The following is a 15,271-nucleotide window of genomic DNA, read 5'->3' as shown; positions in this document are numbered from 1 at the left end:
TCTTTATAATAAAAGATATAAGACACTCACCACACACCAATTGGCTGCAGCTTTAATATAAAAAAAAATCTTGGTGAATCTGACTCATTCTTCATCTTGTGTATGCTGGCAGATACTAAGAAGGCTGCACAGAAATAGAGGGGCAGCCAAGGAAAAAGCAGCTTAGGAAGAAGGGTCCCTTAATTGAGTTAATTATTTATTAATTAGTTAGTTAATTAATTTATCAAACCAATTTACCAAACAGAGACAATGGCACCAAACACTTTATTCTCTTTATCAGCTGCTTACATGCCGTGCCCTCCTTCTAATTTCGACATCGCTCAAACGACCTTTAATAGATGCAAAAAGTTGATATAACGTTAATCAATTAGGGCCTCTGTTGTCAAGAGGGCTAGCTATCAGATGCAATATTTTATGTCTTTTAATAACACTTACTGAATGGGTACTGGGCCGTCTGCTGTATAATGCAGTGACTAGTAAACTGGGACATGCTTCATTCCTCAACAGATAAACAAAGTCAATGGAGCTTAAGGGCTACATCGAACCTTCGCGATAAACCCACCCGTTTGGGTATGAAGTAGACGACCTGGTTCTGGTTCCTGAAGAGACAAGAAATCTATCATAAAACAACACAAAAAAATGTGGGTTAGGAAACCTTGCAGTGCGCTGGACAGTGTAGTTGCTTGATTAATTTCTGGGTGGTCTCTGAATCTTACTGGGATACAGCAATTTTTGTTGGAAAAGGCGATTTGGGCTCTCTAACTGAAGTAGGTTGAAAGGATCCATTAAATCTCAGCTTAATTTTCTTTTACTATTGTTCTTTACGAATTCTGAGACGAAGTATTACTTTCGTGTAAGTCATTAGTCAGCACCACCTACAAGAATGATATACAACTAATAAAGTGTGAAAGGTTATTCGCATTCTTGTCATCCCTAGGTTTTACAAGTTTCTTAAGAGCTCTTCAGAATATGTAACGTATCTTTAGACGATATGAACATCGAGACATCGTAAGAACGTCGGCAAAAATGGGAAGGAGCAACAATTCTGCCTAAATTGTTGTTTGTAGTTTTGCAGTGAAGAGTATTGGTTGGGAAAAGGAATTTGCATTTTTAAATGGGTAAAGCGATGTGACATCAGGGAGTGCTTGATGTCATCTATACACCTCTTATTTGTGCTGGTGGTAAGGGTTGGGTTTCGAACGAACGTCTACAGGCTCCGCTTACAGTCGATTTCAGTTAGCTTTGCTTCACCAGATCTAATTCTATTTACTGTCAAGCTGAGGCGGTCCGGACTCCCGTTTTTTGATGAAGTCCTTCACTATCAAATTATTTTCTACTTCCATCCTGTATGCTATGATTTGCTGAAGGATTTAACCTAGAGGAATGTTGTATCTGGGCTTTCTAAATGGAGCAAACCTAGTAAAACTAGTAAATAATTTTTTTTTTTCTACTTTTGTGGTGCACCAGTTGTGCAATTACTCTGATGAAACCAGCCAAAACATTATTTGTTATGGAAAAGGAAAGTGAGTATTCTATTCAGCCCGAAAAATGGTGTTCTCCTACCTCAGTAAACAAAGTGGAAGTGCTTTGGACAGATTATTTTTACCCGTGAAATAAAATGCCACATCTTGTTAATTAACTTGATTACTATGCGTATCACGTTACTCAACCTGCCCTGTTCATCGTGACTGTTCAATATGTTCTTGTTGGTGCTCTTTTCACGGCCTTTCAATAATACTAGAAGAGAACATAAGGAGTAAAATATACTTGCAGATAAAAATTTGCAATACGTCCCTGATTTACTGTGAGACATAATAATGATCTTGCTGTGTGCCTGATAAACGTGGAAGATCACTGTGTTTTAGTTATATCTTGGCCTCAATTGCAAGCATATTTTACCTATGATTTAGAGGAACACCAATGGCCTGAATGGTCGGAAAAGAAAATCTTCCACTAACCACCTTAAGATACCTGGTGTGAGAAAAGTATCTTCACTAGGTAAGCATTGTTTTGGAAAATATTTGCTAGTTGAATCTAAAAGGGTTTGTGCCATGAATAAAGACCATCCAGTTATGATTTTTTTTTTTTTCGTTTAAAGTTCGATTTCTCGTTATTGTAAGTAAAACCTGCCTGGAAAATTAACAGATTAAAATGGGACAATTGAGTTATAAATATTTAATAAATCTTTGAACCTTGAATCTAATCAGGGGGAATGGTTATGTGTATGTTTCCTGTTGACAGGTTGCAAGTAGTTAATTAATCCATGGACTTAATATTTCTTGCAAGGTTTTCAGGTACTGACCGTAGTTCTAGTTACCGATTGTCATAAAATAATCGGCAACCTACAAAATCGATTTTAGACTTCTTTTTGATTGATCCAGAACAAGCTGGAGCTGCGGAAAATTGCAAGTACGGACAGGCAGAGCCTTGTCAACATGGCGGTGCTTCCTGTTTATGTTCTTGGTTTCGCTACCAATTACTTGGGAACAGTATTCTTTGTTAGAACTTATGTTTGAAATTGGTATTTGAATGCTGAGATGTAATTTGAAGAATTGAGAACTTAAAATCTTTAATTTACTCTTAGATGTAACTGTTGAGAATTGGCTTCGATGAGTATTCTTTTCTCACATGAAGTGGTTAGTTGGCTTGCGCCCTAAGATAAAGAGAAGTTGTATCATAAAGGGTAGTTGTATCATAAATTTGTATTTTACACGAAGAATCCAGTTTCATGATACTTTAATATTATGCCACACTATTTGCCAAATATAATAGGCAATAAGTCAGTAATTTCTTGACGAGGGGCTGTGTGCTTTGTCGAACTAATTTCTTACCAAGATTTGCATATTATTTGGATTATTGGTTTTACTTAGAGAGAATTTATTCTCTGATCATTGTTTTGGGCATGTATAATTGTCTTTGTACCGGAAGGCAGCGAGAGGTGATGGAAAGAAAAGGGCTGAGTAGCCCTAGTATGACTTGGGTGCCTCTGGTGTATCCTGAAGCTAAAGTTTATTCGAGTTATGAGTTATGACCTTCATATTTTTCAAAAATTTGATATGATCAATTCATTGTAGTATTTAGTTGTTAATCAAGTAGTTTAATATTAATTTAATTGCCGCTATAAGCTTTATTTACCAATCATTTAGTATATTTTTTGCGACAATTATAATTAATTATAGCGGCATTTATAATAGTTGTTATTGTTTAGTATTTAGCGACATTTATAATAGTTGTTATTGCATACTATTTAGCGGCATTTATAATAATTGTTATTGTATAATATTTAGCGGTATTTCTAATGGTTGTTATTGCATACTATTTAGCGGCATTTATAATAGTCGTTATTGTATAATATTTAGCGGCATTTATTTGGATTTTTACCAACCGCCAGAATAAATGCCGCTAAAACTTTTAGCGACCCTGCCAATAGCGGCAATTGTTAAAATTGCCACAAAATATTTTAGCGGCAATTGTAATTGCCGCTAATTTAAAAAATAATCGCCGCTAAAACATAGTTTTGTTGTAGTGAGAGCTTACCTCAATAGCTTGCTCCAATGGTGAGGAAGAAGATGAAGAAGATGATAATCCTTCTCTTTGCCTCAATCTTCACCAAATCTTCCTCTTAGATCCACCCTTAAAGAGAGAGAAAGAGAGCTTAAAGAGAGAGAGAGAGAGAGAGTTCTTTTCTCTTAGGTTTAGGTCAAATGAGGGAAATGAGAGAGGAGAAGAGAAACCTCACTTCTATACCCTCTCATATATGCAAAATTGCAGAAAACACCCCCACAAGTCAAGTTACACATTGCCCCCAAACTAGGCAAATTCAGACCCCTTTTCTTTTTTTTTTCTTTTTTTGTTAGCACCTCACTTCAATGCTTACTAAGGTCCTACAAACCCCTTAGAAGCTATCTCAACGCGTTCGGATTTTTTCGAAGCATTCCGAAGCGATCAACTCCGCACTTTGGTCAATTCTGACCAAAGTTTGGTTTCGCACGTATCGAGGATCTAATACCTTACATTTTTAGTTTAAAAAAAACATAGCAGAAGTGTCTAAATTTTTTTTTGAAAACCTGACCCAGGGTATGCTAGATCCGCCATAAATGCAGGGAGTCCACTGTTCATACGGACAAAGTCTCCCCTGTATCTGCACGGCGTCGCATAAATACAAGGTACATAATAGAACACAACCACCACAACTGAATATATCAACAATCATACATTCATACACCATTCACCAACATTTTCACATTCAGAGTTTATCCAAAGGTCCACAACTTTAGTTTAAAATGTTTCCTACCCGGAAACTTGTTTTGAAATACTAAGTCATGAGAACCACGAGAAAACCTTTTGAAAACTGTTTCCCACACAGAAACCTTTTCTTTTTAAAACTCGCTACCACGAGGGGTAGAAAACCATTTCCATTTCACGAAAATCCCAAATTCATTGTTACATTCATGAAATCCCAAATTCAAAAGTAATAAAATGTTGAACCATATAAACTGTCTAATTCAATTATTTAAGGAAACTAGAGTTTAGAATTGAAACCAATGGATGGGTTCAAAAGCTCTACCGAACCACTACGAGCGCTCCTCACGAACCATCCCACTAGGACTAGCGACATCACCTGTAATGGGGGCGGGGGGTGAGAACATGTAAACATGTCTCCCTTCCCAGTGGGTACCGCAAGCCGACGAGGGCGAGGGGTACTCACTAGTCACGGAGAACAAACAAAGGTATAGATAGTGGTAATACAGTAGCCATGATAAACAAGTAAACGAGATGTATATATATGAAACACTACAGCTACTGTATGCATGCATCAACCGGACGACCAGTCCAAAAATACCCAATCTGAAACAAATGCTCTATTGGTCCGCACTGCAAACCTCAAGCCTGTGCCACTGCTACTCTAACATGCATATAATCCCACTTAGGCTCACAGGTTGGCACTTGCAACCACTTTTTCGAAAAAGAACACCCTCTTACAGTGGATCAGACCGTTCGTGTTCGTGAAATGCGAACGAGCATGGGCAATCAATGCTGAATGCTCAAAAGCCAACCGTCAGCAACCAGCCGACAATCTTGCCCCTCAGGGCACACCAACCGAATAGTCACAAAGGAGTTCAATCGACCAAGTAGGTCGCCATACAATGCAATGAACCGACCAAATAGGTCACAGATACGAGATATGAAAACTGACCAACCAGGTCACAGATATAAGATACGGGAACCGACCAACCAAGTCACAGATATCACATGCAGATAAATCTACTCTACTCCTACTCATGATACTAAACATGGAAACAACCGAGTAGAGTAATACAGGAATAATATGGGCGCAAGGCTCAATATATATAATATGCAATATAAAAAACAATGAAGGAGTGAAAGAAATGTCACCGAGCGTGCACCACTGTACCGACTTCGGGTCGAAGTACCCACCTGTACGAATACGGTATAAATCTTCCGACAGCGGAGGAAATAACAACCGGACCTACGAAGGGTCCACAAGGTTAGAATCTAACCCACCAACAAGTACTACTAACTCACAATCCCTACTTATAGCCCCACAGGTGTCACGCCCCGGGACCGATACCAATTTGGCCCGACCCGAGCACGTCAAACAGACGTCGAACGGACAGAGTTTCCCCTATCCGCCCAAGGCTCATCACATGTACATTTTCATCAATAGAGAAAAGCACTAGCGGAAACATACACAAACGGCTTACACGAAGGTAAGCAATACCCATTAGTGAAAGAAAAAGGAAACTAAACATTCACAAGTAATATGATTCATTTTAGATCATATACATTGCATCCATCTCTTGTTCATTTTCGAATTCCTTACATTTCATTTCATCATTTCTTTCTTACATCACATTTATCTCAAAATATACGTTACATTCTTTTCTTTACATCATTAGTCATCAAGTACAAAAGATGATCATAGGTTACTTTACTACAAAATGAAACCCAACTTTGGTGGCCTCTGACTAAGGCGCGATACCTTTACCTCGGTCGCTCGCCGGCTCGCTCGGTCCCGGCCCTGTGGAAATAGTCGGGTGAGAACTACAACAAAGTTCTCAGTAGGTTCGGCCTCAACATCACCGACTTTTCCACTAGGACTAACTCAGGCATAATAGAAAGGATAAGCTGAAATATAGTAACCAATCTACAACATGATGCTAATATGCCTGAACAAAAGCAAGGAATATGCTCAACATTAACATATGCAGATTATGCAAGTTCTTTCGTTCTTTATCTTTACACTTTGTTCTTTGTTCTTTCCTCTTTGTTCATTATTCTTTAATCTCAAGGCTAACCCGGGGGCTTCGCCACATTAACTTGCTGCACATTAAGTCCATCATCGCAGGAACTCACCCGCTAGGACCGTCCTTCGGGTTTACTCCAACCCGTGATGCATAACTCCGGAGCGCATCGCCCGAGGGGGAGCGACCGCCCTCGAGCACGGAACTCATAGCAAGTATGATCATATCCTTAACTCAAAGGATTTATAAGTTCAATCTTGACTTTACACTAGCTCTAGTGTTCATTACATCACTTTATGTTGCCACTCTAGCAAACGTTGTTCTTTACTTTTCTTTACTTTTGCCATCTTTAGCATTCTTGTTCTTTACATTTCTCGTTCTTATTGCCCCACTTTACTTTAACTTTACACATTGTCATTTTCATCATTCTTTACATCACTTTGGTTCTTTGGCTCATACTAACTCTAGTGTCACTTTACTTTACGTTTTCAAATGCCACTCGATCTATGTCATTGTGCCACTCGGTTCTTTTGGCTCACTTTAGCACTCACATCTTCTCTCATGCATACATATAGGGTTCTAACATTCACAAGGTTCTCATTCATCATATTATGCAAGTTGAACTCACAATCATGCAACATTACATTTTCATCATCACTTTACCCTAAAATGCATGCAACAACATATATATATATATGCTCAAATGAATGACACATTAGGCATAGAGGGAAGTTCAACGAGTTTGAGAAGCACCACCCAACTCGTAGGCTTTCGAAGGTGCTCCGATGATTTTCTTGGGATTTTTAGACCCTTCGTTCTTTACCTGCGGCATAACGAAGCCAAATTAGGCTTATTTGGCCATAACTTTGCATCGGCTTTTCGTAACGTTAATCCGAGCGCACCAACGCGTCGGAAATACCCCAAATTAGGTTTCTAGAGGGTCAATTGCACTTAGAAACCCTCATGAGCAAAAGCCCCAATTTGGGTGCCCTAGCTCTATAGCATCATCAAACCTAGGGTTTGATCTCATAGAGAAGCAAAAGTAGCTTCAATATACTCTAAAGAGTTCATCTAAACCATTCCTAGCTCATTCCAAACCCTAGTTTGGATTTCACCATGAGAGGGGTCAAGCTCTCCTTCAAGCTTTACCTCCAACACCAAACCCATGGTCTTGATCTCAAAGGAAGCAAAAGAAAAGCTTCACTTACTCTAAAAACTCCTTAAAAACCATTCCTAGGTCACTTGGCTCTCACATTAGAGTTTTAGCATGATTAGGGTTGAAGCTTACCTCAAAGCTTTCCCTAACTTGCACTAGAGAGGAAGAAGATGAAGTGGCTTCACTCCAATAGCTTCTCCTCCACCCTCCTTTCCTTCTTTTCCTTTGTCTTCTTCTTCTCCTTCTTTGTATTCTAGAGAGAGAAAGAGAGGAGAGAGTGTGAGAGGGAGTGGAATGAGAGAAAAGCCCTCATGTCCCTCATACATAACCATTGGGTTGCAAAAATGCTAATAAACCCCTCAACTTTCATCTTATTCAACTGCCTGGACTGGGCAGATTTCGGGCTCGGGGATCGGTCTCCCCGACTAGGGACCGGTCTCCGAGAGCTCTCCCAGCGCAGCCAGAGCTGTTGAGCGCAATGCGACCGGTCTCTCTCTGGTGGGACCGGTCTCTCGGGGACCGGTCTCTCAGGCAGGGACCGGTTCCCGAGAGCTAATTCCTCAGCACTAAGCCGATTTCTCGGCTGTCTCACTTCATACGCGTTCGAGGACCGGTCTCTCCCACCAGGGACCGGTCCCCGAGAGCTCAAAACTGCAGAATGCAGATTTGATTCTATAGCTCTCGAAAACCTCCCGTAACTCACTTTTAATCATTTTAACACCTTCGGACTTTCTGAAGTGTACCATCCTCGCACTTCGGTCGATTTGACTAAAGTTCGATATTTATTTTCCGAATTTTCGGTATATTACATTCTCCACCCCTTAAAATAATTTCGTCCGCGAAATTACGCATACCTTAACTCGTCGATTCAAATAGATGCGGATACTCTCTCCGCATTGACTCTTCGAGCTCCCAAGTGGCTTCTCGCACAGCGTGGTTGCTCCATTGGACTTTTACATATGGAATCTTGCGACTTCACAACTTCCTCACTTCTTTATCGAGGATGCACACCGGGTACTCCTCGTAGGACATATCCTCACGTAGCTCCACAGGTTCGTACTCCAATACATGTGTCGAGTTCCGAATATACTTTCGAAGATTCGACACATGAAACACATTGTGAACTCCCGCGAGTCTCGGTGGTAGTGCGAGCTTATACGCCACCGCACCCACACGCTCTAATATCTCAAACGGTCCGACATAACGGGGACTTAGCTTCCCACGGACCCCAAATCGTTTGACTCCTCGCATCGGCGATACTCTCAAGAATACACGATCTCCAACCGCAAACTCCAAATCCTTTTTTCGCTTGTCGGCATAACTCTTTTGCCGAGATTGCGCCATCGCCAACCGTTGACGAGCAAGGCGAACTTTCTCTTCCGCCTCCCGCACCACATCCGGGCCAAGAGCCGTTCTCTCGCCCACGTCGCTCCAATGGATAGGAGAACGACACTTACGTCCATATAGTGCCTCAAAAGGCGCCATCGCTATGCTTTCCTGATAACTATTGTTATAGGCGAACTCCGCCATAGGCAAGAAATCATGCCATCCTCCTTTATAATCTAGCACACACGCTCGAAGTAAATCCTCAAGGATTTGTATTGTTCGCTCCGACTGTCCATCACTTTGAGGATGAAACGCTGTACTGAAGTCGAGCCGTGTGCCTAGCGCGTCTTGCAAACTCTTCCAAAAGTGGGATGTGAACCTGGGGTCGCGATCCGACACGATCGACACTGGAACCCCATGAAGTCTCACAACCTCTGTCACGCCTCGGGGCCGATGCCAATTTGGCCCGACCCGAGCACGTCAAACAGACGCCGAACGGACAGAGTTTTCCCTATCCGCCCAAGGCTCATCACATGTACATTTTCAATAAGAAGTGCACTAGCGGAAACATACACAAACGGCTTACACGAAGGTAAGCAGTAGCCATTAGTGAAAGAAAAAGGAAACTAAACATTCACAAGTAATATGATTCATTTTAGATCATATACATTGCATCCATCTCTTACATTTAGGATTCTTTGCATTTCATTACATAATTTCATCACTTCTTTCTTACATCACATTTACCTCAAAATAAGCTTTACATTCTTTTCTTTACATTACTAATCATCAAATACAAAAGATGAACATGGGGTAGCTACTAACAAAATGTATCCCAACTTTGGTGGCCTCTGACTAAGGCGCGATACCTTTACCTCGGTCGCTCGCCGGCTCGCTCGGTCCCGGCTCTGTGGAAATAGTGGGGTGAGAACTACAACGAAGTTCCCAGTGGGTTCGGCCTCAACATCACCGACTTTCCCACTAGGACTAACTCAGGCATAATAGAAAGGATAAGTAGGATATAGTAACCAATCTATAACATGATGCTAATATGCCTGAACAAATAGCAAGAAATAAGCTCAACATTAAATATATGCAGATTATGCAAATTCTTTCGTTCTTTATCTTTACATTTGCTCTTTGTTCTTTATACTTTGCTCTTTGTTCTTTGCTCTTTGTTCTTTAATCTCAAGGCTAACCCGGGGGTATCGCCACATTGACTTGCTTCACATTAAGTCCATCATCGCAGGAACTCACCTGCTAGGACCGTCCTTCGGGTTTACTCCAACCCGTGATGCATAACTCCGGAGCGCATCGCCCGAGGGGGAGCGACCGCCCTCGAGCACGGAACTCATAGCAAGCATGATCGGAATCCTTAACTCAAAGGATTGTATGTTCAATCTTGACTTTACACTAGCTTTAGTGTTCATTGCATCACTTTATGTTGCAAACTCATGCAATCACATTCTTTACATTTCCTTTACTTTTGCCAACTTTAGCATTCTTGTTCTCTACATTTCTCGTTCTCATTGCCCCACTTCACTTTTAACTTTACACATTGTCATTTTCGTCATTCTTTACATCACTTTAGTTCTTTGGCTCACACTGACTCTAGTGTCACTTTACTTTACGCTTTCAAATGCCACTCAATCTATGTCATTGTGTCACTCTGTTCTTTTGCTCACTTTGGGTGCTCACTTTTCTCTCATGCATACACATAGGGTTTTCGACATCACATAGTTCTCATTCATCATATTATGCAAGTTGTACTCACAATCATGCAACATTACATTTTTATCATCACTTTACCCTAATATGCATGCAACAATATATACATATATGCTCAAAAGAATGATACATTAGGCATAGAGAGAAGTTCAATGAGTTTGAGAAGCACCACCCACCTCGTAGGCTTTCAAAGGTGCTCCGATGATTTCCTTGGGATTTTTAGATGCTTCGTTCTTTACCTGCGACAAAACGAACCCTTATTAGGCCATTTTGCCCATATCTTTCTACAGACTTTTCGTAATGCTATTCCGAGCGCACCAACACGTCGGAAATACCCCCAATTAGGTTTCTAGAGGGTCAATTGCACTTAGAAACCCCTATGAGCAAAAGCCCCAATTTGGGTGCCCTAGCTCCAATGTATATCAAAACCTAGGGTTTGATCTCTTTGGGACGCAAAAGTAGCTTCACTATACTCTAAATAGTCCATTAGAATCATTCTTAGGCTTTCCAAAACCCTAGATTAGATTTCACCATTAGAGGTGGGTTGAAGCTCACCTTGAGCTCAACCATGGTTTTGATCTCTAAAAGAGCAAAAAGAAAGTTTCAAACTACTAGATATTCCACTAGAAACCATCTCTAGGTTCATTCAAACCCATTTCTAGGGTTTTACTATATTAGGGTTCAAAGCTTACCTTGTAAGCTTCCTTTTCTTGCACTAGAGAAGAAGGAGATGAAGCCTCTTTGCTCCAAAAGCTTCTTCTTCACCCTTTTTGTCTTCTTTTCCTTTCTTTTCCTTTGCCTTCTTCTCCTCCTTCTTTGTCTTCTAGAGAGAGAAATAGAGGAGAGAGTGTGAGAGGGTGAGAAATGAGAGAAATCTCTCATTTACCCCAATACATAGCCTATTGGGTTGCAAAATTGCAGCTAAACCCCTCAACTTTCACTTTAATACACTGCCCGAACTGGGCATTCCGCGCAGGCAGGGACCGGTCTCTCCTTCAGGGACCGGTTCCCGAACGTCGTCCCAGCGCAGCCAGAGCTGCTGCGCGCAGTGCAACCGGTCTCTCCCTGGTGGGACCGGTCTCTCGGGGACCGGTTCCCGAGAGCTGGTTTCTCAGGACTTAGCCGATTTTTCGGCTGTCTTGTTTCATACGCGTTCGGGGACCGGTCTCTCTCACCAGGGACCGGTCCCCGAGAGCTCAAAATCTGCAGTTTTGCAGATTTGATTCTATAGCTCTCGAAAACCTCCCGTAACTCACTTTTAACCGTTTTAACACCTTCGGACTTTCCGAAGTGTACCGTTCTCGCACTTTGGTCAATTTGACTAAAGTTCGACATTTCTATTTTCCGAATTTTCGGTATATTACATTCTCCACCCCTTAAAATAATTTCGTCCGCGAAATTACGCATACCTTAACTCGTCGATTTAAACAGACGCGGATACTCTCGCCGCATGGTTTCCTCGAGCTCCCAAGTGGCTTCTCGCGCCGCGTGGTTGTTCCATTGAACTTTTACATACGGAATCTTGCGACTCCGCAACTTCCTAACCTCTTTATCGAGGATGCACACGGGGTACTCCTCATAGGACATGTCTTCACGTAGCTCCACGGGCTCGTACTCTAATACATGTGTCGCGTTTCGGATGTACTTTTGGAGATTCGACACATGGAAAATATTGTGAACTCCCGCGAGTCTCGGTGGTAGTGCGAGCTTGTACGCCACCGCACCTACACGTTCTAATATCTCAAACGGTCCGACATAACGGGGGCTTAGCTTCCCACGGACCCCGAATCGTTTGACTCCTCGCATCGGCGATACTCTCAAGAATACACGGTCTGTAAGGAAGTGAATTCTCGAAATACGAGGATTGTACTTCATCCAGGATCGACTAATTGTCGAAAGTATACCCTTTGTGGGAGTTGAGAATGTCCAAAGCACAAAAAGTGCCTTGGAGTTGAGTCCGCGAGAGCAAATGAGGCAAATGGCATCATTGGGCAGAAGTTGCTCTCGGGGACCGGTCTCTGCAGGTGAGAGACCGGTTCCCTCGGCTGGGTGTTGCGGGATAGTGAGACTGCATGGGGTGCCGAAATCGATCGTGAGAAGTGGGAAGTGAACCGGGAAGTGGGAAGTGAACCGGGGGTCGCGATCCGACACGATCGATTTCGGCACCCCATGCAGTCTCACTATCTCGTCGATTTTAGCACCGCATTTCATCCCCAGACCGATGGGCAAACAGAGAGAACAATTCAAACTCTGGAGGATATGTTGCGAGCGTGTGTCATTGACTATAAGGGAAGTTGATGTGACCACCTACCTATGGCCGAGTTCGCCTACAACAACAGTTATCATGCTAGTGTGGAGATGGCACCGTTCGAGGCTCTTTACGGGCGGACGTGTCGATCTCCTATACACTGGAGCGATGTTGGCGAGCGTGCGGAGTTCGGCCCGGATGTGTTGCGAGAAGCGGAGGAGAAAGTCCGCCTTGCTCGCAAGAGATTGCTCACGGCGCAGTCAAGACAACAAAGTTATGCGGATAGGCGCCGTCGAGATATAGAATTCGCGGTGGGTGACCGCGTATTCTTGAAGGTTTCACCCATGCGGGGTGTGAAGCGGTTTGGAGTGCGGGGAAAGCTAAGTCCCCGATATATTGGACCATATGAGATATTAGAGCGAGTCGGCACGGTGGCCTACCGACTTGCTCTACCGCCGAAGCTTGCGGACGTACATAATGTGTTCCATGTCTCCAATCTCCGCAAGTACATTCACGACCCCGAGCACGCAATGCTATATGAACCGCCGGAACTTCAAGAAGACTTGAGCTATGAAGAGTTTCCGGTAGGGATTATCGCCCGAGAGGTGCGAAAGTTGAGGAATCGAGAAATCCCCTATGTGAAGGTTAGGTGGAGCAATCATGATGATCGCGAAGCCACCTGGGAACTCGAGGATCTGATGAGAAAACACCATCCTCATCTATTTGAGGAGTGAGGTATGAGTTTAAATAAAAGTTAGGAAAATTGTTCGTTTCGAGGACGAAACTCCTTTTAAGGAGGGGAGGATGTAAGGAAGTGAATTCTCGAAATACGAGGATTGTACTTCATCCAGGATCGACTAATTGTCGAAAGTATACCCTTTGTGGGAGTTGAGAATGTCCAAAGCACAAAAAGTGCCTTGGAGTTGAGTCCGCGAGAGCAAATGAGGCAAACTGCATCATTGGGCTGATGTTGCTCTCGGGGACCGGTCTCTGCAGGTGAGAGACCGGTTCCCCTGGCTGGGTGTAGCGGGGTTGCGTGATGCAACCGGTCCCTGGCAGGGAGGGACCGGTTCCCGAACGTGGTCCCAGCGAGAGATGCCAAAAATTGGCTAAGTCCTGAAAATCAAGCTCTCGGGGACCGGTCTCTCAGGTGAGGACCGGTCTCCCGAGGACCGGTCTCCCGGGGAGAGACCGGTTCCCGAACGCGTGCGCCCGAGGGAAGCTCTCGGGGACCGGTCCCAAGTCGGGGAGACCGGTCTCTCCGCGCGAAAACTGCCCAGTAAGGGCAGTGCACAGGGGTGAAAGTTGAGGGGCTTTTGTGCAAAATGGCATTTATTTGAGTGGGCTGAGCCCTCTCTCTCCCTCACACTCTCTCATTCCACTCTCTCTCACTCTCATTTCTCTCTTGCTCTTTCTCTCTCTAGAAAGGAAAGAAGGAGAAGAAGAAGAAGAAGGAGAGGAAGAAGAAGAAGAGGAAGATAAGGAAGGAGAAGAAGAAGGAGATCAAGAGGGAGGCTTTGAGCACCTCCATCTCCCTCTCCTCTTCCCATTGGGGTAGCTCTTGAGGTAGGCTACTAAACCCTAGCTTCTAGAACTTAGGGTTCTTGGATTTTATGCTTTGGAATGGGTCAAATGGACCCTAAGCAAGCTTCTAAATAGATCAATCCCAAGAATCTAGGGATTTATGGGGGTGATTTGCTATAGGTGCAAATCTAGGGTTCCAAAATGGGGTTTTTGTAAAAGTATGAGATTGATCTCATTTGAAGCCTTGGAAACCCTATTGATAGGTCCCAAAACGCGGGGGCGAAGTCGATTTTGGCATTCGGCGAACCGACGTGAAGTTCTCGGCAAGATTGGGCCGGGCTAGCATTGATTCGGGTGAGGAAGGCTAAAGCCTTTTTGCGAAGCTCGCCGAGAAGGACTTTCCAAGCCTCTACATCGATTAAAGGTGGGGGGTGTCATCCGAAACTTTCGAACTCCTTTCTATGTCTTAGATTGCATTTAATCTCATCTCTTACATGTTGCATTGTAGGATTGCATAGTAGCTCTATCCTTATGCTTTCTAAATGATAACCTAGTGTACTTGGAACGCTTGGTAACTTAGATAGGTGAGGATTGGGTCGAGACGTGAATCCTATGATGCTAGAGCTAGAGATGAACCCGACGGGGGCGTTGATGACATAGAAAGTAGTGTTATTGTCAAAGAACAAACGAGTGGCATCCGAACATGGAATGATAACGAGTGGCATTAATGTAGTGTAAAGAACACTAGAGGTCGATGGACCTAGGGATAGGAGGATCCCTTAGAAAATGCCTTGTGAACAATGAATTTAGAAAACTAAATAGCATTGCATGAATGTCGGGAACCGATGATTCCGCGATAGTCGTTGACCCTTGTGTAGGGCGTCCTCACTTGGAGAGGATTCGATTGGGTATTAACTCTAGTTGTAGAGTGTCCTCACTTGGAGAGGATAGATCTAGCTCACAGTCTGCGTTTAGGATGGTATAGCCATCCAATCCCCACATGGAGGGGATTGTCGTCGAGTA

Source organism: Ananas comosus, linkage group 19 (assembly GCF_001540865.1).
Source record: "Ananas comosus cultivar F153 linkage group 19, ASM154086v1, whole genome shotgun sequence".
Classification (NCBI taxonomy): domain Eukaryota; kingdom Viridiplantae; phylum Streptophyta; class Magnoliopsida; order Poales; family Bromeliaceae; genus Ananas; species Ananas comosus.
The sequence above is the reverse complement of the archived record's forward strand: the minus strand, read 5'-3'. Positions refer to the sequence as shown.